The sequence below is a fragment of the Hylobates moloch genome, unplaced genomic scaffold (assembly GCF_009828535.3).
Source record: "Hylobates moloch isolate HMO894 unplaced genomic scaffold, HMol_V3 SCAFFOLD_11, whole genome shotgun sequence".
Taxonomy (NCBI): Eukaryota; Metazoa; Chordata; class Mammalia; order Primates; family Hylobatidae; genus Hylobates; species Hylobates moloch.
In genome coordinates this window covers 95397267-95418662 of record NW_026652286.1, presented here as the reverse complement: position 1 = coordinate 95418662, position 21396 = coordinate 95397267, and the positions used below count along the sequence as shown (strand labels likewise).

Sequence of the window (21396 nt, the reverse complement as noted above, 5' to 3'; positions counted from 1 at the left end):
GACAGACACAGCCACCGCAGCCTCCCCAGATGCACCTGTCTGAGTCAGCTGTGCGGCTTGCTAGACACTTCCTAGCAGAGCTTGGTTACAAGTCTTAATTTGATTTTGATAGAGGATGGCAAGTCAGCATTTCTTGTACTGTCGACTATGTGGACTAAGGGTTATACCTATCTCATTGATTATCTATTCCCACAGCACCCTTTTTGCAACACACTGTATAATTGTTGGCTCAATATTGGTCTTTCTGCTTTAGACTATCAGCTGTATGGATCTCTGTTTTCTTCCTTATAACTGCTTTTCCAGACCCTTGGACAAAGTAGACACGCAGTATTTATTGAAATAAATGGAAATAAATAAACTGATCGGTTGAATGAATGAATGCCTGACCAGGTGCTCATTGTTAGTAAGGACCTTCAGTAGAAGGAAGTTCTGTTCCTTTTACCTGTGTGTCCTCTGAGTAGTAACCTCTCTGCAGTCCTACCTGCTCATCCAGCAGCAGGGCCAATCCCTTGCTTTCTCAGAACCCAGGAGGCTCAGCTGGGCATGTAGGCAGGTCTCTCTCTGGAACTGGGGGCCCCTTGTCTGTGTTTTGAAATTACCTAATCCTTAGTTAGCTGATGCCTGTGTCTCAGGCTGCATAACTCGAATTCATTTACGCTTCCTCCGTTTTTCCCATTCTTCTAAACACAGTTCAAATTCACCTCCTCCAGGGGACCTCCCCAAACCACTCCAGACTGTAGGAAGCATCTCTTCTCTCTTTCTCTCTCTTTCAATCAAATAATAAATGCACGTAGTAAAAAGACATAGGTGAGTCTTTTACCCCTGACTCTTGGATCACCCCACCACTTCTTAAAGTCAATCACAATAACTGGTTCTTTTTTCATTCCTTCCATAGATATTTCTTATGAATATAGGTAAGCACATATATGCAGCCCCTTTACATAAATGGTACTATTTTGCACAGTCTGTATTTTTTTCCTTGAAATTACACCTTTAAAATCTTTCCATGGCCATAGTTATAGTACCACCTTATTCTTTCAAAGAGCTATACAGTCCTTCCTTCCCTCCCTCCCTCCCTTCTTTCCTTCCCTCCCTCTCTCTCTTTCTCTCCCCTCCCTCCTTCTCTCTTTTCTCTCCTTCCTTCCTTCCTTCCTTCCTTCTTTCCTTCCTTCCTTCCAACAGGGTCTTGCATTGTCTTCCAGGTTGTAGTGCAGTGTGAAAATCTCAGCTCACTGCAACCTCTGCCTCTTGGGTTCAGATGATTCTCCTGCTTTAGCCTCTCAAGTAGTAGGACTACAGGAGTGCACCACCAAGTCCCTCAAATTTTTGTATTTTTGGTAGAGATGGGGTTTCACCATGTTGGCCAAGCTAGTCGCGAACTCCTGGCCGTGAGTGATCTGCTGGCTTCGGCCTCCCAAAATGCTGGGATTATAGGCATAAGCCACCACACCCAGTCTAAGAGGTGTATAGTATTGCATTGTATGGGCATATCACAGTTTATATAACTATTTCCAGTCTTTTATATTACAAAAGATGCTTTAATTAGTATTCTTGTACATATATATGAGCACATATAGTTGTGAGGGGTAAAAGCCTAGAATTGAAATAGCTAGTTGGGCGTGGTGGCACACACCTGTAATCCCAGCACTTTGGGAGGCTGTGGCAGGCAGAACACCTGAGGTCAGGAGTTCGAGACCAGCCTGACCAACGTATAGTGAAATCCCATCTCTACTAAAAATACAATTAGCTGGGTGTAGTGGCGCACGCCTGTAGTCCCAGCTACTTGGGAAGCTGAGGCAAGAAGAATCACTTGAATCTAGGAGACGGAGGTTGCAGTGAGCTGAGATTGCACCACTGTGCTGCAGCCTGGGTGACAGAGCCAGACTTTGTCTTTCAAAAAAAAAAAAAGAGAGAGAGAGAGAAAGAGAGTCAAGAGTGGGAGAAGAGCAGAGTGTGTGAGCAGCACAGCGACCTCCTCTCCTCTCCTCACCTCGTTCTCACGGCCTACCTTTACCGCCCCTGCCTGCTCGGCGGCCAGAACACCTTCCACCATGACCACCTCAGCAAGTTCCCACTTAAATAAAGGCATCAAGCAGGTGTACACGTCCCTGCCTCAGGTTGAGAAAGTCCAGGCCATGTATATCTGGATCGATGGTACTGGAGAAGCACTGCGCTGCAAGACCCGGACCCCGGACAGTGAGCCCAAATGTGTGGAAGAGTTGCCTGAGGGGACTTTCGATGGCTCTAGTACTTTACAGTCTGAACAGTGACATGTATCTCATGCTTGCTGCCATGTTTCAGGACCCCTTCCGTAAGGACCCTAACAAGCTGGTGTTGTGTGACGTTTTCAAGTACAATCGAAAGCCTGCAGAGACCAATTTGAAGCACACCTGTAAATGGATAATGGACATGGTGAGGAACAAGCACCCCTGGTTTGCCATGCAGCAGGAATATACCCTCATGGGGGCAGATGGGCACCCCTTTGGTTGGCCTTCAACGGCTTCCCGGGGGCCCCAGGATCCATATTGCTGCAATGTGGGAGCAGACAGAGCCTATGGCAGGGACATCGTGGAGGCCCATTACGGGGCCTGCTTGTAAGCTGGAGTCAAGATTGCAGGGACTAATACCGAGGTCATGCCTGCCCAGTGGGAATTTCAAATTGGATCCTGTGAAGGAATCAGCATGGGAGATCATCTCTGGGTGGCCCGTTTCATCTTGCATCGTGTACGTGAAGACTTTGGAGTGATAGCAACTTTTGATCCTAAGCTCATTCCTGGGAACTGGAAGGGTGCAGGCTGCCACACCAACTTCAGCACCAAGGCCACGCGGGGGGATAATGGCCTGAAGTACATTGAGAAGGCCATCAAGAAACTAAGCAAGCGGCACCAGTACCACATCCGCGCCTATGATCCCAAGGGAGGCCTGGACAATGCCCGACGCCTAACTGGGTTCTATGAAACCTCCAACATCCACGACTTTTCTGCTGGTGTAGCCAATCGTAGTGCTAGCATACACATTCCCCGGACTCTCGGCCAGGAGAAGGGTTACTTTGAAGATCATTGCCTCTCTGCCAACTGCGACCCCTTTTTGGTGACAGAAGCTCTCATCCGCACGTGTCTTCCCAATGAAACCAGTGATGAGCCCTTCCAGTACAAAAACTAAGTGGACTAGACCTCCAGCTGTTGAGCCTTTCCTAGTTCTTCATCCCACTCCAACTCTTCCCCCTCTCCCAGTTGTCCCAGTTGTAACTCGAACGGTGGAATATCAAGGTTTTAAAAAAAAAAAAAAAAAGAAAAGAAAAAGGAAATAGCTGGATCAAGGGATTTTTTTCATTCTCACTTTACAGATGAGATACATGTCTTTAAGTCTTTTTTTTTTTTTTTTTTTTTTTTTTTTTGATACGGAGTCTTGCTCTTTCACCCAGGCTGGAATGCAGTGTTGCAATCTCGGCTCACTGCAGGCTGTGCCCCCCCGGAGTTCACGCCATTCTCCTGCTTCAGCCTCCCGCGTAGCTGGGGCTACAGGCGCCCGCCACCTTGCCTGGCTAATTTTTTGTATTTTTAGTAGAGACAGGGTTTCACCGTGTTAGCCAGGATGGTCTCGATCTCCTGACCTCGTGATCCGCCCGCCTCGGCCTCCCAAAGTGCTGGGATTACAGGCGTGAGCCACCGCGCCTGGCCTGTCTTTAAGTCTTTGATAGATATTGATAAATTTATTTCCAAAGAAGCTGTATCAATTTATACTCTCAACAACAAAGTATAGAAATGCCCATTCGACAATACATAGTATTATGCAAATTTTTGATATTTGCCAAGTTGACAAATGAAAAAATGGTGTCTTATGATTTTAATTTGCATTTATTTTATTTGGAAAGATGATAATATGGTAACAGTTATACAAGCACAGCGCTCCCTGAATACTTTTACTCTGTATATATTTAAAGTACTTAAATAAATACGAATACTTAAAAATACTTAAAAGGCATTTGTAGTAATTCTATAATTGTATGCTTGTCCATTATCCATTTTCTGTTAAGGAAATTAAACTTTTTGATGATAAACACTGAAAATAGTTTTCTCCAGCTATATTTTGCCTTTCAACTTTATGGTATTTTTTGGATGCAGATTTTTTAAAATGTAAAATTTATTATTTAAAAAAGTTAAAGCTCTAGGGATTGATTTTTGCTTAGAAAGATTAAGATGTGACTTCCTATGCTTCTCCAAGTTACCTTTTGTCTCATTTTTGCATATAACTTTGTGACTCATCTAGATTCTATTTTTGTGTACAGTGTGAGATAGAGATTTGTCTTGATTGATTTTCCAGAGGCTAGCTGTTTTCAAAAGCACCTTTTCTTTTCTGCTTAGAAATGACACCTTTCTCACATTCCAGATAACCCAACACATTTAAGTCTGTTTCTATAATTTATACTGTTCTAGTGATCTACTTCCTTATTTGGGTATCAATACCAAATCACTTCGTTTACTGTGGTCTTATAGTGTATTTTAATAGGTGGTGTTATTTCTCGGGATTTTATGATTATTTTTTCTTATTTATTTATTTTAATAATAGATAATTTTATTAATTTATTTAATAATAAGTCTCCCTCTGTCGCCCAGGCTGGAGTGCAGTGGCATGATCTTGGCTCACTGCAACCTCCATCTCCCGGGTTCGTGCAATTCTCTGCCTCAGCTTCCTGAATAGCTGGGATTACAGGTGCTCGCCACCATGCCTGGCTAATTTTTTTTTTATTTTTAGTAGAGACAGGGTTTCATCATCTTGGCCAGGCTGGTCTTGAACTCCTGACCTCGTGATCCACCCGCCTTGGCCTCCCAAAGTGCTGGGATTACAGGTGTGAGCCACCGTGTCCGGCCTTTTCATGTGAGTTTTGGAATCAGCTTGTTTTATATTAATAAAAATGCTTATTGGTGTTTTAACATAAGTTTATAGATTAATTTCTTACAGCAGTTTTTGGTTTACAGAAAAGCTGAGCAGAAAGCACAGAGTTTCTATATATTTCTTCCTCCCATACCATAGTTTTCTTTTTCTTTTCTTTTTTTTTTTTTTTGAGACAGGGTCTCACTCTGTCATCCATCTGGAGTGTAGTGGCATGATCATGGCTCACTGCATCCTCAGCCTCCTGGGCCCAAATGATCCTTCCACTCCAGCCTCCAGAGTAGCGGGGACCACATGTGGGTGCCACCATGCCTGGCTAATTTTTTAATTTTTTGTAGAGATGGGGGGCTCCCTATATTGCCCAGGCTAGGCTTGAACCCCTGAGCTCAAGTGATTCTCCTCTCTCAGCCTTCCAAAGTGTTGGGATTGCAGGCATGAACCACCATTCCTGGCCAGGTTTCCCTATTTTTAATATCCTGTATTTTAATACCTTGTAATTAAAGTTGATGAGCCAGTACTGATATGTTATTGTTAACTGAAGGCCATACTTTACATTAGGGTTTACTCTTTGGGTTGTCTGTGTTAAGAGTTTTGACAAATGCATAATGTCATGTGTCTACCATTGCAATATCATCCAGAATAAGTAGTTTCACTGCCCTAAAAATCCCATGTTTCACCTATCCATCCCACTCTCCCTGGTCCTCTGCTGAATCCCTGACAACAGTTGATCTTACTACTATCTTCACAGTTCTGCCTTTTCTAGAATGTCATATGGTTAGAATCATACAGCATATCACCTTTTCATCCTTCACTTAGCGGTTTGCATTTAGGTTTCTGTCATGTCTTTTTGTGGCTTGGTGGCTCATTTCTTTTCATTACAGAATAATATTCCATTATATGAATATACCACAGTTAATCCATTCAGCTATTGAAGAACATCTTCGTTGTTTCTAATTTTTGGCAATTATAAGTAAAACTGCTATAAACATTTATGTTTGGGATTTTGTGTGAACATAGTTTTCAGCTAATTTGGGTAAACACCTAGGAGCATGATTATTGGATCACATGGTAAGACAATGTTTAGCTTTCTAAGAAACTGTCAAACTGTTTTCCAAAGTAGCTGCACTGTTTTCTAATCCTACCAGCAATGAAGGAGAGTTCCTGTTGCTCCACTTATGGGTATTTTAATTGGATTAGCATTAAATTTATAGATTAATTTAGGAGTAATTGGACTTTTCATTCTATTTATTGGTATTATCCAAGAATAGGGTATATCTTCCAATTTATGGAATCCTCATTTATACTCCAAGTACATTCTTCTTTTTTTTTTTTTTTTGAGATGGAGTCTCTGTCTGTCGCCCAGCCTGGAGTGCAGTGACGTGATCTCGGCTCACTGCAACCTCCACCTCCCAGGTTCAAGCAATTATCCTGTCTCAGCCTCCCGAGTAGCTGGGACTACAGGTGTGCACCGCCACATCAAGCTAATTTTTTTTTTTTTTGGTAGAGACAGGGTTTCAACATGTTGGCCAGTCTGGTCTCGAACTCCTGATCTCAGATGATCTGGCCACCTCGGCCTCCCAAAGTGCTGGGATTATAGGCGTGAGCCACTGCGCCAGGCCCCAAGTAGCATTTAAAGTTTTCTCTAAGCAGTGTTGGGAGATAATTCTCCAGGGGCTCTCCTGTTTCTTCACGTCTTGTGTTTTTCTGCCTTTGTTCCAGACTATCTTTTCAAGGATGTAGTATAGCAAACAGACTTAAAAGATAGAGTTAGCATCTCCCTTAGTGGCAGAGGGCAGGCATGTTTAAGGTCTAGTATGAAATATTCAGATTCCCTGAACTCAGGCCTCTCATCCTGTAGTGCAGACCACTGCAGGCGCAGGTGTCACCTGGCCCTCTTTTGCCCTGCCTTGCAGAAACTAGAGCTTAGGAAATTGTCACAAGAAAATGCTAATAGTCTGACTACTGTAATTATTGTAACAAAACCCTTTGTTTCTGACGAAGGAGTCTTATGTCTCTGCCAACATCCATGAAACTGTGGCAGACTAAATTTTTAGCTTGCAAGTAGGGAAAGATGATTTTTACTTAGTAGGAAGAAAACATGGTGTTTAGTAGGAAAAAATATGTTGTTGTTTCCCTATAATGGAACTATTCTTATTATTTTAAAAGTCTATTTTTAGACTTGAGATGGAGTTTTGCTTTGGTTGCCCATGCTGGAGTGCAATGGTGTGATCTCGGCTCACTGCAACCTCCGCCTCCCAGGTTCTAGCGATTCTCCTGCCTCAGCCTCCCTGAGTAGCTGGGACTATGGGTGTGCACCACCACGCCCGGCTAATATTTGTATTTTTAGTAGAGACAGGGTTTCGCCATGTTGACAAGTCTGGTCTTGAACTCCTGACCTCAGGTGATCTCCCCACTTTGGCCTCCCAAATTGTTGGGATTACAGGCATGAACCACCATGCCCGGCAGAGGTATATGTATTTTTGAGGTATAGAGTGATGTTATGATTTATAAATACAACGTGGGATCATTAAATCAAGCTAACATATCCATCACCTCAAATTCTTACCATTTTTTTGTGGTGAGAATATTTGAAATTTACTCTCTCAGCAATTTTGAAGTGTGCAATACACTATTATTAACTATATTCACCATGCTGTGCAATAGATCTAAAAAAAAAACCTTTATTTTTCCTAAGATTTTGTACCCTTTGACCATCAGCTCCCCATTCCTCACATACCCCAGCCTCTATAACCACCATTCTACTCTCTGCCTCTTTGAGTTTTATTGTTTTATGTTCCATATATAAGTGAGAACACGTGGTATTATTTTTCTGTGCCTGGCTCACTTAACATAGCATAAGGTTCTCTAATTCTATCCATGTTGTCTCAAATAACAGGATTCCCTTCTTTTAAAGTCCAAATAGTATTCCATTGTGTATATGTCCACATTTTCTTTATCCATTTATCTATTGATGGGACACTAAGTTTGATCCCATAACTTGGCTATTGGGAATAGTGCTGCAATGAACATGTTTTGTTTTTGTTTCTCTTTGTGTGTGTGTGTGTGTGTGTGTGTGTGTGTGTGTGTGTGTGTGTGGTTTTTTTTAGCTAGAGTCTCTAGAGTCTCTCTCTGTCACCCAGGCTGGAGTGCAGTGGCGAAATCTCGGCTCACTGCAACCTCCACCTCTTGGCCTCAAGCCATCCTCCCACCTCAGCCTCCGGAGTAGCTGGGACTACAGGCGTATGCCACTATGCCAGGCTCATTTTTGTGTTTTTTGTAGAGAGAGGGTTTTGCTATGTTCCCCAGGCTGGTCTCAAACTCCTAGGCTCAAGCAATCCACCTACCTGGGCCTCCTGAATTGTTAGAATTACAGGTGTGAGCCATCACGCCCAGCAATGCAATGACTATGAGAGTGCAGGCAAACTGATTTCACATCTTTTGGGTAAATACCCAGAAGTGGGACTGCTGGATCATTTGGTAACTCTATGTTTTTTGAGGAATCTGCATATAGCTTAGTGGCTATCCTAATTTACATTCCCACTCATCTACTGCTTTTTAAATGGGAAGCTTTGATAAAATTTTAAATATTTTCTATTGTCTTTTAAATTCTTTTAAGCCACTTATACCTTGTGCCATTTTCATTAGTGCTTGGCTATATGTTATCTTGCACAGAGTTAAAATGTCTCATACAGGCTGGGCACAGTGGCTCATGCCTGTAATTCCAGCACTGTCACACCTGATGGGTTCTTTTTTGCCCACTGCCCACAAAAATCAATGCACTGAGAACAGCAGATATTGTGGCAAAGAAAGAGTTTCATAACTGCAGGGCCAGCCAAGCCAAAGGATAGGAGGTATTTCCCAAATCTGCCTCTCCGAGATTTTGGAGGCTAGAGTTTTTCAAGGTACTTTGATAAGCAGGGAGCTCAGGAACTGAAACAATTGTCTGGAGACGCAATCGCAAGGGTGTCTACACTGTCTTTGTGTAGTTGACTCAGTTCCCGGGACGGGGTCTCAGGATCAGTAGCATCTGTTGGTCTGCTGAAATGTTAAATCTGAAAAATATCTCAAAGACCAGTCCTTTATTTCACAATAGTGATGTTATCTATAGGAGTAGTTGGGGAAATTATAAATTTTGTGACCACTTCCCCAGTTATGTGACTCCAGAGCAGCAAGCAACTCATGGAAAAGCAAGCTACGAAATGATAGGTTGTTGTTTAACTATGCCTATTCTTTACCAAAGTTCAAGCCCCTACCATTATTCTTCTTATTTATTTTTTATTTTTTGAGACAGAGCCTCACTCTGTTGCTCAGGCTGGAGTGCAGCGGCGCAATCTTGGCTCACTGCAACCTCCGCCTCCCAGGTTCAAGCGGTTCTCCTGCCTCAGGCTCCCAAGTAGCTGGGATCTAATCTGGTAGACTAGGGCACAGAGACTCAGGAAAAAAAAAAAGTTCCCATGGCTCATTAGGCATATCGAAACTCCCAAAGTCATAAGATCACAGGAGTTGTAAAGGATCATAGGGGTCATGAAAGACAACCTCTATGACATTTCTGATGGATGCTCATCTGACTATTTAAATACAGCAATGAAGAACTCATTGCCCTATAAGTTAATTTATAAATATTAGGAGCAGATAATTCTTTAGGTTGAGCCAAAAACCACATCTTGGAAATTTCTACCTATTGGCCTGCAAACAAATCCACTTCTACATGATGTCAAGTATGTGCCTTGAGTTTTCATTGTTTCAGGCCAAACACTTCCAATTTCTCTGGCAGTGCTGAGTGGTGATTCAGAACAGAGTCTCCGCAATTATGCTCAAGGGCAATGATTTATGTAGCCCAGTGGTGGGCAGTCTTTTTCTGTAAATGTCCAGATAGTATAAAATACTTGAGGCTTTGTGGGCTATACAGTCTCTGCTGCAACCACTCAATTCTGCAATTGTTTCATGAAAGGAACCACAGACAGCATTTAAATATATAGCTGTATTGCAATAAAACTTTATTTACAACAGGGTAGGCTTGGATTTGGGTGGTAGTTTGACGATCTCGGATTTAGCCAGTTCTCACATGGTTTCTAGGCTTTCATCAGTTGAGAGGATTGATCTGGAGGACAACACTCCAGATGAGGGTGACCAATATGCATCTAACAGGCTTGTTGCCTCTCATAAGAAGAACAAAGCTATAGAAGATGGTACACAGACGATTTAGCAGCAGAGAATGCTAGCTCTGCAACATGCTAGCTGTGTGCCTTTGAGCAATTATTCATCTTCTTCTGAGCCTTGGCTTTGGCATTCCTAAGGCCAAGATTCTCATACCTATTCTGTAGAATTGCTTTGCAGATTAGGGATAAAGCATGTAATGTACTTAGCTCAGTGTTGGGCACTTAGAAAGCAGCAATAAATATTAGTTGTTGTACATGATGATGTGCTGTTCAGTTCTACTGTGGCTGAGCTTTCTAAAGGAGAAGGAAAATTCCACTCTGTTTGAATTTAGGCTATGGCAGTCAGTTTCTGCCCTATTCACTCTGCTGCTCACTCCACCCTCTGCGCCTCCACCTGTTACCCAATTAGCACCCTATAATGCTGAACACCTGTGCGGAAGACATTAGCCGACTCCTTTCCAGCACTGTCATTGCTACCTCACTAACCCTGAACCCCCAGCCCACTGCCGGGTCTTGCAGGGGTTTGCCTGCAGGAAGGCTTTCGGGTTTGCTGAACTTGCCCTGGGACAAGAAATTAATGTGGTAATTAATGCAAATGTCTTTGCAGAAACTTCTCTCCTGGGCCCTAATCAAAAGAGATGGATCTTCACATTTCTTCAACTTTGAAGATATAACTGTTTGTGTGTGGGGGTGTGTTGGGGGCAGGGGAGTGCATTGAGGAAGAAAGAGAAACAAGGAGGAGAGCCAGGGAGAGACAGAGAAAAGCCAACGAGAGGGCAGAGGAAGAAAACCAGCTTTCTTTGTACCAGGTGGTGAGAGGGAAAGAGAGCGACATCAGTTTTTGAAATCTCAATTCTCACCTTCTTAAGTTCAAATTGAGGAAAGTGAGGAGGCCTGGTAATCTCACAATTCTTCCCATAAAATGGACCAACAAGCAACTTTCTAAGTGGCTCCCATGCACCTTGCATGATGCTAAATGCTCTACGGTTGTTATTTTTTAATTTTTATTTATTTATTTTTGAGACAGTGTTTTGCTCTGTTGCCCAGGCTGGAGTGCAGTGGCACGATCTTGGCTCACTGCAACCTCCGCCTCCCAGGTTCAATCAATTCTCCTGCCTCAGCCTCCTGAGTAGCTGGGACTACAGGCACCTGCCACCACACCTGGCTAATTTTTGTAATTTTAGTAGAGACGGGGTTATACCATGTTGGCCAGGCTGGTCTCGAACTCCTGACCTCAAGTGATCCGCCCTCCTTGGCCCCCCAAAATGTGGGATTACAGGTGTGAACCACCACGCTCAGCCTCTTCAGTTGTTATAATTGCTTTTTTTGACCCATATATGTGAACACTTGGTGTTCAGGATCCCAGCCATGGGCTTGCTGTAACTACCCCACTTGCCAGCATGAACAGGAAGTTGCACTTATAAAATCATTGTCTTTAGAACCTCAAGAATGTAGGAAGTTCAGAGAAGTTCTTCTCAGCCTTAGTGTGTACATGAACCACCTGGTGCCTTTGTTAAAATGCAGATTCTGATTCAGTGCATCCAAAGGAGTGGAGATTCTTCATTTCATTTATTTATGTATTTATTTATTTGAGACAGAGTCTTGCACTGTCACCCAAGCTTGAGTGCAGTGGCGCTATAATAGCTCACTGCAGCCTTGAACTCCTGGGCTCAAGCGATCCTCCTTCCTCAGCCTCCTGAGTAGCTAGGGCTGCAGGTGCACACCACCATGCTAGACTCATTTTTAGTTTTATTGTTTTGTGGAGACAGGGGTCTCAGTATGTTGCCCAGGCTGGTCTTAAACTCCCGGCTTCAGGTGATCCTCCTGCTTTGGCCTCCCAAAGTACTGGAATTATAGGCATGAGCCACCGCACCTGGCTTTGATTCTGCATGTTAACAAGCTCTCAGGTGACACTTGTGCTGCTGTATCCCAGTTGGGTAGTAAGAAAATAGACCAATGCCATTTTGAGTCAGTCTCAAAGACTACTGCTTCCAACATGATGCCGTCTTCTTTGATTGATAGCGATGTTCAGTTGTTTAATAAAGTGGTAGAGGTTCATAAAGGTAAGCATCTGTGGACCCAGGGCTTATTTGTGTGTTGGGCCTGCTTGCCCAGTCCAGAGTTGGACTCTGAGCCTTCCAGTGTAGTCTATAGACATCGACTCTGACCATGAACCAGTATTGATCCTTGTCTCATACTAGTAAGACTATTTCTTTTTTAAAATTAATTGATTAATTATTTCAGATGGAGTCTCACTCTGTTGCCCAGGTTGGAGTGCACTGGTGCAATCTCGGCTCAGTGCAGCCTCTGCCTCCTGGGTTCAAGCGATTCTCCTGCCTTAGCCTCCCGAATAGCTAGGATTACAGGCTTATGCCACCACACCCGGCAAATTTTTGTATTTTTTTTTTTAGTAGAGACGGGGTTTCATTATGTTGGCCAGGCTGGTCTTGAACTCCTGACCTCAAGCAATCTGCCCTCCTCTGCCTCCCAAAGTGCTGGGATTACAGGCGTGAGCCACCACAATGGGCCAAATAAGCCTATTTCATAACTGACAAATCCCAGACCCCAAATCAAGTGGCAAACCCCAAATTAGTTTTTACTGTAAGTTTGGGTAAACCCAAATCAGTTTCTACCCTAAGTTTCCTCAGGGTAGAGGCTATTATCATTCTGAACTAAAAGTGAACAAGAAATGAAGTTGGAAGACTAGAATTGAATTAGCAGAGATGCTGACATTTACTAGCAAAATATTTAATCCCCCTGGGCCTCAGTTTTATCATCTATCAAATAGGGCAATATGCCATACCACCTATCTTGAAGGATTGATGGATAAGGACTCTGAATCCATAAATAAAGATAATATATGGGCTGGGTGAGGTGGCTCACATCTGTAATCCCAGCACTTTGGGAGGCCAAGGTGGGTGGATTACCTGAGGTCAGGAGTTCAAAGCCTGGCCAACATGGCATGACCCCGCAAAAATACAAAAATCAGCCATGCATGGTGGCATGTGCCTGTAATCCCAGCTACTTGGGAGGCTGAGGCAGGAGAATCACTTGAACCTGGGAGGCGGAGGTTGCAGTGAGCCAAGATCGCGTCACTGCACTCCAGCCTGGGTGACAGAGTGAGACTCTGTCTCAAAAAAATAAAAAAAGATAATACATGGCAAAGTGCTCTATAAAGTAGCATCATTTTGACACAAAAGACATAAATGTTTTTTACCTCTCCAGAATAAAACCAAAGAACAAGAACTGTGCATATTGCTCTGTTGGAAGCCAAGGATGAATTGCAGAATCTGGTGTTTGGTAAAGGTCTAAAAGATTTATGTCAATAGAGACTGTGCTTTCTTGTTTAACTATCAGGGACTATAGTTGCACAACTCAAATGTGTTTATGGGGATGACTAAACAGTTAAAATGTGAAATGTCTTAGAAAATCTTAACCTTTGGTTTCTCTATAATTACGCTACCTGTCTGCTCACACACAGATTGCTCTGTCATCAGAAGAGGCATATAATTCCCACAACTTTGAGTTCACTCCAAGAAGCTTATTCAGTTAAGGTTACGGAACTCCAGGGAGCTACAGATTTCCATGTGTGCCTGGCTCTGCAGCTTCTTGCATTGCTGTTCTGTGAGTCAGATCATGAAATCCATGGATCTGAGAGCTGGAAGGGCCTTTCAACATGGTTCAGCCCAAGTCCTTTTTTTTCCAGATGGGAACAGTGTGGCTGTCTGAGACCACTCTGCCTGTCAGTAGAGAGCCAGGACAGGGACTCATGGCTTGGGATCCCTGACCCAGTGCCTTCGTCTACACCAGGTTGTCAATCACTGTTTAGGAACTTGAGGTAATGCAGCACAAGATTTTTTCTCTCTGGGAAGCTGACTGTGCTTGAAACCAAATGACCTTGCATACTCTCGTGGCTGTTCTCAAGGACCACCCAATCACTCAGGCTAATACATCACTTTTCAGCAAAAAGCTTGTGGTATCATCATCAGGAAACCCAGTCAGATACTCTAGGGACCACGGTAGAGATGGAGGAGGTTAATACAAGCGTGGAGAGATGCTGTCTAGAAGTTATCATCATTTTGTTGTTTATGGGTAGTATTAGAGCCAAACGAAATTATGACTGTAAAATTAGTGGTAGTAATGATGTATTAATATGATACTAATAATGTTAGTAGAATTTGATGGCAATTTTGATTTGCCTAAGTCCCTTCCTTCCTTCCTGCCTGCCTGCCTGCCTTCCCTCCCTCCCTCCTCCCTCCCCCCTCCCCTCTCCGTCCCTCCCTCCCTCTTTCCTTCCTTCTTTTTTCTTTTTTCTCTCTCTCTTTCTTTTTTTTTTGAGACCAGGTCTTGCTATGTCACCCAGGCTGGAGTACAGTGACACAATCATAGCTCACTGCAACCTTGACCTCCCAGGCTCAAGTGATCCTCCTGCCTCAGTCTCCTGAGTAGCTAGGACTACAGACACGTGCCACCAGGCCCAGCTAGTTTTTATGTATTTTTTTGTAGAGACGTCATCTCATCATGTTGCCCAGGCTGGTCTCAAACTCCTTCCGCCTTGGCCTCTCAAAGTTCTGGGATTATAGGTGTGAACCATCATGCTTGGCCCTAACCATTTTCATAGATCACCTGAATTCTCCTTGGTTTGGGTCCACCATAAACTGACCGTATGACCCTAGGATGAGGCTTCCACCTTCCTGGGCTCCAGCTCGATCACTTTTAGAGTGTAGATTCCACTTCTGCCTTCCAGAAGAGGAGCTGTTAGAGAGAATGATAGAGTTTTGACTGAAGTCGACGTCTCCTGTATATATAATAAATTGGCTTCAAGATTGTGCTTGACAGACTAATGTAATCATTAGTTAAGTTCTTTTTTTTTTTTTTTTTTTTTTTTGCTGAGCAGCTCAGGGCTCTTTCTAGCTTTGACTTAACCATGCTTGTTTTTATATTCTCTGCAGGATGACAGTCTGAGTTAGAGACCGGCAAAAGGGACAAGGGCTCTGTTCTGAAGGGATCAGCCTGGCTGTGAATCTTAAAAATGGACCTCCATTGACCCCAAATGCCCAGGTCTGCCACTCAGAAGGCCATGTCTAATGTGGGTGCCCATGTGAGAAGCAGAACTGCATAGTAGCCCCCCAGATTTGGTGCACATTAGAATCATCCTGGGAGCTTTTAGAATTCCTGATGTCCAGGCTGCACCCCTTCCCATGAGACCAGAAAGTCTGGGGTGGGAGTCAGGACCAGCGTTTCCTAAAGATCCATGTGATTTCAGTGTGCAGCAAGTTTGTGATTCATTGAGACAGAAGACAGGCTCCTTGTTCATAAGCGAAGCAGAATGGTATCTTTAGCCTGTCTTTTACCTCCCCGTTGGATTGATCTTATTGAAGATGATGAAAAAGAGAAAAAAAAAAAAGCTACAAAAAGTACAAGCCAGAGAAAGCAGAATGAGGAAGGTGGTTAAGATCAGGGAAGGTATATAAGAGGAGGGGGTGATGGAGGGAAACCTAGGGAGGGAAAAAAGGAAGGGGAGAACTTCACAGGGGTTTGTCATAAAAGGGTGCGTTTGCCTTCTCAGCTAAAGGGCGTGTGATGCCATAGAAGGTGGTGGGAGGGATTAGGAGGGGAACAGCATCCCTGAGAAATATGGTGGGATGTGGGTGTGTGAGAGGTAAAAATATCCATTGCTGCACTGTGGGCATCTCCTGGGGGAGGTTTCTTTGCTGGAGGACTCATTCTTTGTAATTAAGAGAAGGGAATCCTTCTGCCACATTGCACAAGTTCCTCAAGTGAAATTTATATGCCAGGTGCAATTTATCAACTTATTAGTAGACAAATAAAAGTTTAAGCATTCAGTGTGCTTAACTATGCCCTTCCCCAGGCATTTGTGTTGCCCAAACCTAGAGACAAAATTGCTTCTTTCTACTTGAAGGCTTATACAACTTGAACTTGAAGCTCTTCTGCAGAGAGGCTCAGAGAGAAGGCTATTAGGTGCTCTGGGGAGATTATCTGAGGTCACACTGGCTTTCTTCATGAAAGGTTCAGTGTCAATAAGAATGGGAGGCTGTGAAGCCAACCAGGCAACCCCCACATCTGGGTTGGTTGTTCCCCTATGACTCACAGACACTCTGTGCCTCCACCAGCACAGCGCTTCCCAAACTCCAGTGTGGCTGTTCCCTTCTCTGTGTCCTCCCTGGGCTATAAGCCCCATGAGTGTGGATATTGCTCTTCTCATTCATTCCCCACTGACTCTCCAGCACCTACCATGCTGTAGGTGCTGACTCCACATTTGTTCAATGAATGAATACTGGTTTTCCAGTTTACTTGTAAATAAACGTGGCTGGGTTACTAACCTTCTCCTAGCTCTAGCTTTTTTTTTTTTTTTTTTTTTCTTTTTGAGATGGAGTTTCACTGTTGTTGCCCAAGCTGGAGTGCAATGGCTCGATCTCAGCTCACTGCAACCTCCAACTCCCAGGTTCAAGCGATTCTCCAGCCTCAGCCTCCCAAGGAGCTGGGATTACAGGTGCCTGCCACCACACCCCGCTGATTTTTTGTATTTTTAGTAGAGATGGGGTTTCACTATGTTGGCCAGGCTGGTCTCGAACTCCTGACCTCAGATGATCCACCTGCCTTGGCCTCCTAAAGTGCTGGGATTACAGGCGTGAGCCGCTGCACCTGGCCTATTTTTTAATAAGAAAAATGAAGATAACAATACACCCTTCATGTTGGGGGTGTGTAGTGACCATTAGAAACACTCAATGTAAAGTGCTTTAGAGGGTCTTGCTCTAAGTGGGCACTTGGTGTGTGACCACTGTAAGCAGTTCTTGTTCCATGGGTAGGTGGAGTTCACCACCAACCCCGTTCCCTGCAAACCTGCAGTGGTTCCCCTCTACAAGTTTCCATGCGTTCCCACAGTCTTCAGCTGAGCTTCCAAACATTTTCCTTTTAAACAAATCACAGTGGAGCTATCTGGACTAAGCTTGGTGTATCATTGTGAGTTTCTCAGACATAAAAACAAGGCACAGAAGGCCGTAGTCTAGCCATGATTTTTTCTGTGCTAACACTGCTTATGTTTTGATGGGCCAATACTGTTCCTTCGAAAGAAAGAAAAATGTGGCCAGGTGTGGTGGCTCACACCTGTAATTCTAGCACTTTGGGAGGCTGAGACGGGCGGATTACCTGAGGTCAGGAGTTCGAGACCAGCCTGGACAACATGGTGAAACCCCGTCTCTACTAAAAATACAAAAATTAACCAGACGTGGTGGTAATCCCAGCTACTTGGGAGGTTGAGGCAGGAGAATCGCTTGAACCCAGGAGGCAGAGATTGCAGTGAGCTGAGATCGTGCCACTGTACTCCAGCCTGGGCAACAGAGCAAGACTCTGTCTCAAAAAAAAAAAAAAAAAAAAAAAGGAAAGAAAAATGGAAAAATTTTCTCTAATTGCAGGGGGTGTTAGATTGAACTGTGGATAGCATCATACATGACTTACACTCAAGGCAGGTGGATGGGCTCACTGCCGCTTTGGTTCTGCGGCTCACTCCGGCAACCGCACGTGGAGCTGTCAGCAAAGTGTAACCACACTTTCTCAGGCTCATTATCTTGTTATGAAGATCAATTTCCTGATGGCTTCTAGGCTTGGATTTCACTTCATGTTTTCTATCAGGAAACTATGAGCTATGGCTCAGCAGAGACATCTTTGGGGCTCATCTTTCCGTCACAGCTGTTGGAAGGAGGACAATTTCTTTCTCTAAGTCTTGGATTTGATGCCGGAAGATTTGAATTCTAGCTGTGATCTGAATTTGATGCCGGAAGATTTGAATTCTAGCTATGGCTTTGCACGCTGATTTCCCCCAGTGGGACCCCAATTTTTTTCTCTGTAAAAGAAGTTTGGACTAGAATGATTGGTTTAAAATCTGTATTCTAGAAGACTAAGGAATTATCTAGAAGTTTTGAAGGACTCTATGGAGAAGAAAGTGAAAGCTAGTAAGCCCTCCTCTTCATTTCTTTGGGCAAAGCTACTCCTGTTTTATCTGCTTTACATATTACATAGTGGCTGCTCTCTCTCTCTTTTTCTTTCCTTCCCTCCCTTCCTCCGTCCCTTCCTGCATCCCTCCCTCCCTCCCTCCCCTCCTCCCTCGCTTCCTTTCTTCTTCTTTCCCTCCTTCCCTCCTTCCCTTCCTTCCTTTATTAAACATTATGAGCTTTATAGCTAAATAAAATTTGAAAAATACTAGACTGAGAGAACCTTTGCGGTTCTAATATTCTGTGATTCTGATTGCCATTATGTTAGTATTGAGCAATATTAATACTTAGAATATATGCAATATTTAATAAAGAACCCTGATAAATCATCGGAGCAGAAAGCTTTCATGCCTTCCTTCAGACCCGTTTGCTACTGAGCTCCTCCAGAACAAAGGATATCCATGACTAGACATTTACATTATACACTTTCTATTGTTCTTCAAGGTACTCTTTTGTCCCTATATATTACATTTTCCCTCCAGTTTTTTTTTTAAATAAATAACCAGCTTCACCTATAATAATGTAGAGGAACTAGGTTTTTTTAAAAATGAATTTGTTGGTCACTTCATAAATCTTAGAAGAGCAAAGGGCAAGACAAGACCCCTAGATAAAACAGTAATAAGTACCTCTGTTTCCGCCTCTTTCTTATATGAGCTTGTGTTAGGGTCTCCCAAAACACGACACCTCCTTTGTTTAGTCCAAATCATAATTTGATTATTTTACTCTTAATGAGTTGAAAATGTTAGGACATCAAAATGTAGTGTCAAGAAATACTTCTGGCCGGGTGCGGTGGCTCCTGTAATCCCAGCACTTTGGGAGGCTGAGGCAGGCAGATCACTTGAGGTCAGGAGTTCAAGACCAGCCTGGCCAACATGGTGAAACCCCATCTCTACTAAAAATACAAAAAATTAGCTGGGTGTGGTGGTGGGTGCCTGTAATCCCAGCTACTTGGGAGGCTGAGGCAGAAGAATCACTTGAACCTGGGAGGTGCAGGTTGCAGTGAGCAGAGATGGCACCACTGCACTCTAGCCCGAGTGACAGCGCGAGACTCTGTCTCAAAAAAAAAAAAAAAAAAAAAAGAAAGAAATACTTGTATATTATATACATGGTTTCTGCCTTGTTTCTGAAGGTAAATGTCTTTGATCATCCATGTGGTTCAGGACTCCAGAATAAGTTCAATTTACTTAGTCTTTGAAAGCAGATGACAGAGGGGACAGCTGCCAAACCAGGTGTCCACCTTAAGGTTTTTTTTTTTTTGAGATGGAGTCTCCTGTCGCCCAGGCTGTAGTGCAGTGGTGTGAGCTCTGCTTACTGCAACCCCCACCTCCCAGATTCAAGCGGTTCTCCTGCCTCAGCTTCCCAAGTAGCTGGAATTACAGGCACCTGCCACCATGCCTGGCTGATTTTTGTATTTTTAGTAGAGATGGGGTTTCACCATGTTGGTCAGGCTGGTCTCGAACTCCTGGCCTCAAGTGATTATCCCTCCCTGGCCTCCCAAATTGCTGGGATTACATATGTGAGCCACCAGACCCAACCACCTTAAAGTGTTCTAACCCCTTTTATTGTCTTTTTCAGTGCAGAAGTTGCAGGATAATTGTATTATTTAAATATAAGTCTCTTACATAATTTGGAACAAATTTTATAGGGACATCCCATCCTAACTTGCTTTTTAAAAATGTCATTTGGACACTGAGAGGCTTTCTGTCTATATTCTTTAATAAAATATCCAGAAAACAAATAAATATCATTTCTGGGCAAAGATGACCTTTTCACAGGAAATTTGAAAACATAGCATGTTCTTTCCTTTGTAGCAAATATGCAATTTCTCTTTTGGAAAATCACACACAGATCCTTCCAGTACTGTCCTTAAGAACAACAGACAATTGTCCGAGTCGTTCATCTTGCCCAATTCTCATGAGAACAAAGAACTGTTATCCGGTGGTATCACTTGGTCTTCACGGCTTCCTCCTTCTATGGAGATAGGAGGTACCATTAGGGAGAGCACTGGGGAGTTAATGTAAAATCTTTTGGAAACTATGTGATTCAGGCTGAAATGGAAATCTTACCTAATTTGCACAGAAAGTCATACCAACACAATATCATAATTCTTCTGACTTAATAGTTTTGGTCTTTTAACTCATCCCAAGGTCCCCAAAGAGCCATAGCAACCAAAACTTTGGTCAGGGATCTTAGTAACCAAGATGATGAGTGTCTTAGTCTGTTTGGGCTGCTATAACAAATTGCCCTAAACCGTGCAGCTTATAAATCACATTTATTCCTCACAGTTCTAGAGGCTGAGACATCCAAGATCAAGGCACTGGCTGATTCAGTGCCAGGTGAAGCCATGTTTCCTGGTTCAAAGATGGCACCTTCTTGCTGTAACCTCACATAAGAGAAAGGGGAAAGAAGCTTTTTTTTTTTTTTTTTTTGAGACAGTTTCATTCTTTGTTGCCCAGGCTGGAGTGCAATGGCGCGATCTCAGCTCACTTCAGCCTCTGCCTGCCGGGTTCAAGTGATTCTCCTGCCTCAGCCTCCTGAGTAGCTGGGATTACAGGCATGTGCCACCATGCCTGGCTAATTTTGTATTTTTAGTGGAGACGGGGTTTCTCCATGTTGGTCAGGCTGGTCTCGAACTTCTGACCTCAGGTAATCCGCCTGCCTTGGCCTCCCAAAGTGCTCAGATTACAGGCGTGAGCCTCTGCGCCGGGCTGAAAGCAGCTCTTTTACAAGGGTACATGAGGGCACGGTCCTCATGACCTCATCACCTCCCAAAGGCCCCGCCTTCTGAGACCATCATCTTGAGGATTTGGATTTCAACACAGGAATTTGCAGGATGATGGGGGATACAAACATTCAGACCACAGCAATGCATAATATCTGTCAGTCATCAAATCAAAACCTGTCTATAAGGTTCTTTAGGATCTGACTTAGGGTCTCTAATAAGTTGTTATGCCATTAGAGAGTTTTCAGTTAAAAAGTAAAATGATCACATGGTAAAGTGTTGAAGACTAGATTGAATTGAATTTTCTAAGCAGTTAAAATATATTCAACAAACTGCAAATAAGAAAACATTATGAGTACAGTTTGCTTGTGTCATAGTGACCAAAGATGGCTCTGTTGTAGAGTGGAAATGCTTGGGCTTTGGCGACGTACAGGTTTTAGTCAGAATCCTGCATCTGCCACTTACTACCGAATTGGGTTTGGGCACGTTTCTTTTTTTTTTTTTTTTTTTTTGAGATGGAGTCTCGCTCTGTCGCCCAGGCTGGAGTGCAGTGGCGCAATCTTGGCTCACTGCAAGCTCCGCCTCCCGGGTTCACGCCATTCTCCCGCCT

At 43.5% G+C, this 21396-nt stretch overlaps 1 pseudogene; it reads left to right on the top strand.

Moving 5' to 3' along the window:
* The first annotated feature begins 2031 nt into the window (after positions 1-2031).
* Positions 2032-3162, top strand: LOC116477454 (glutamine synthetase-like; annotated as a pseudogene).
* The last annotated feature ends 18234 nt before the right edge of the window (positions 3163-21396 follow it).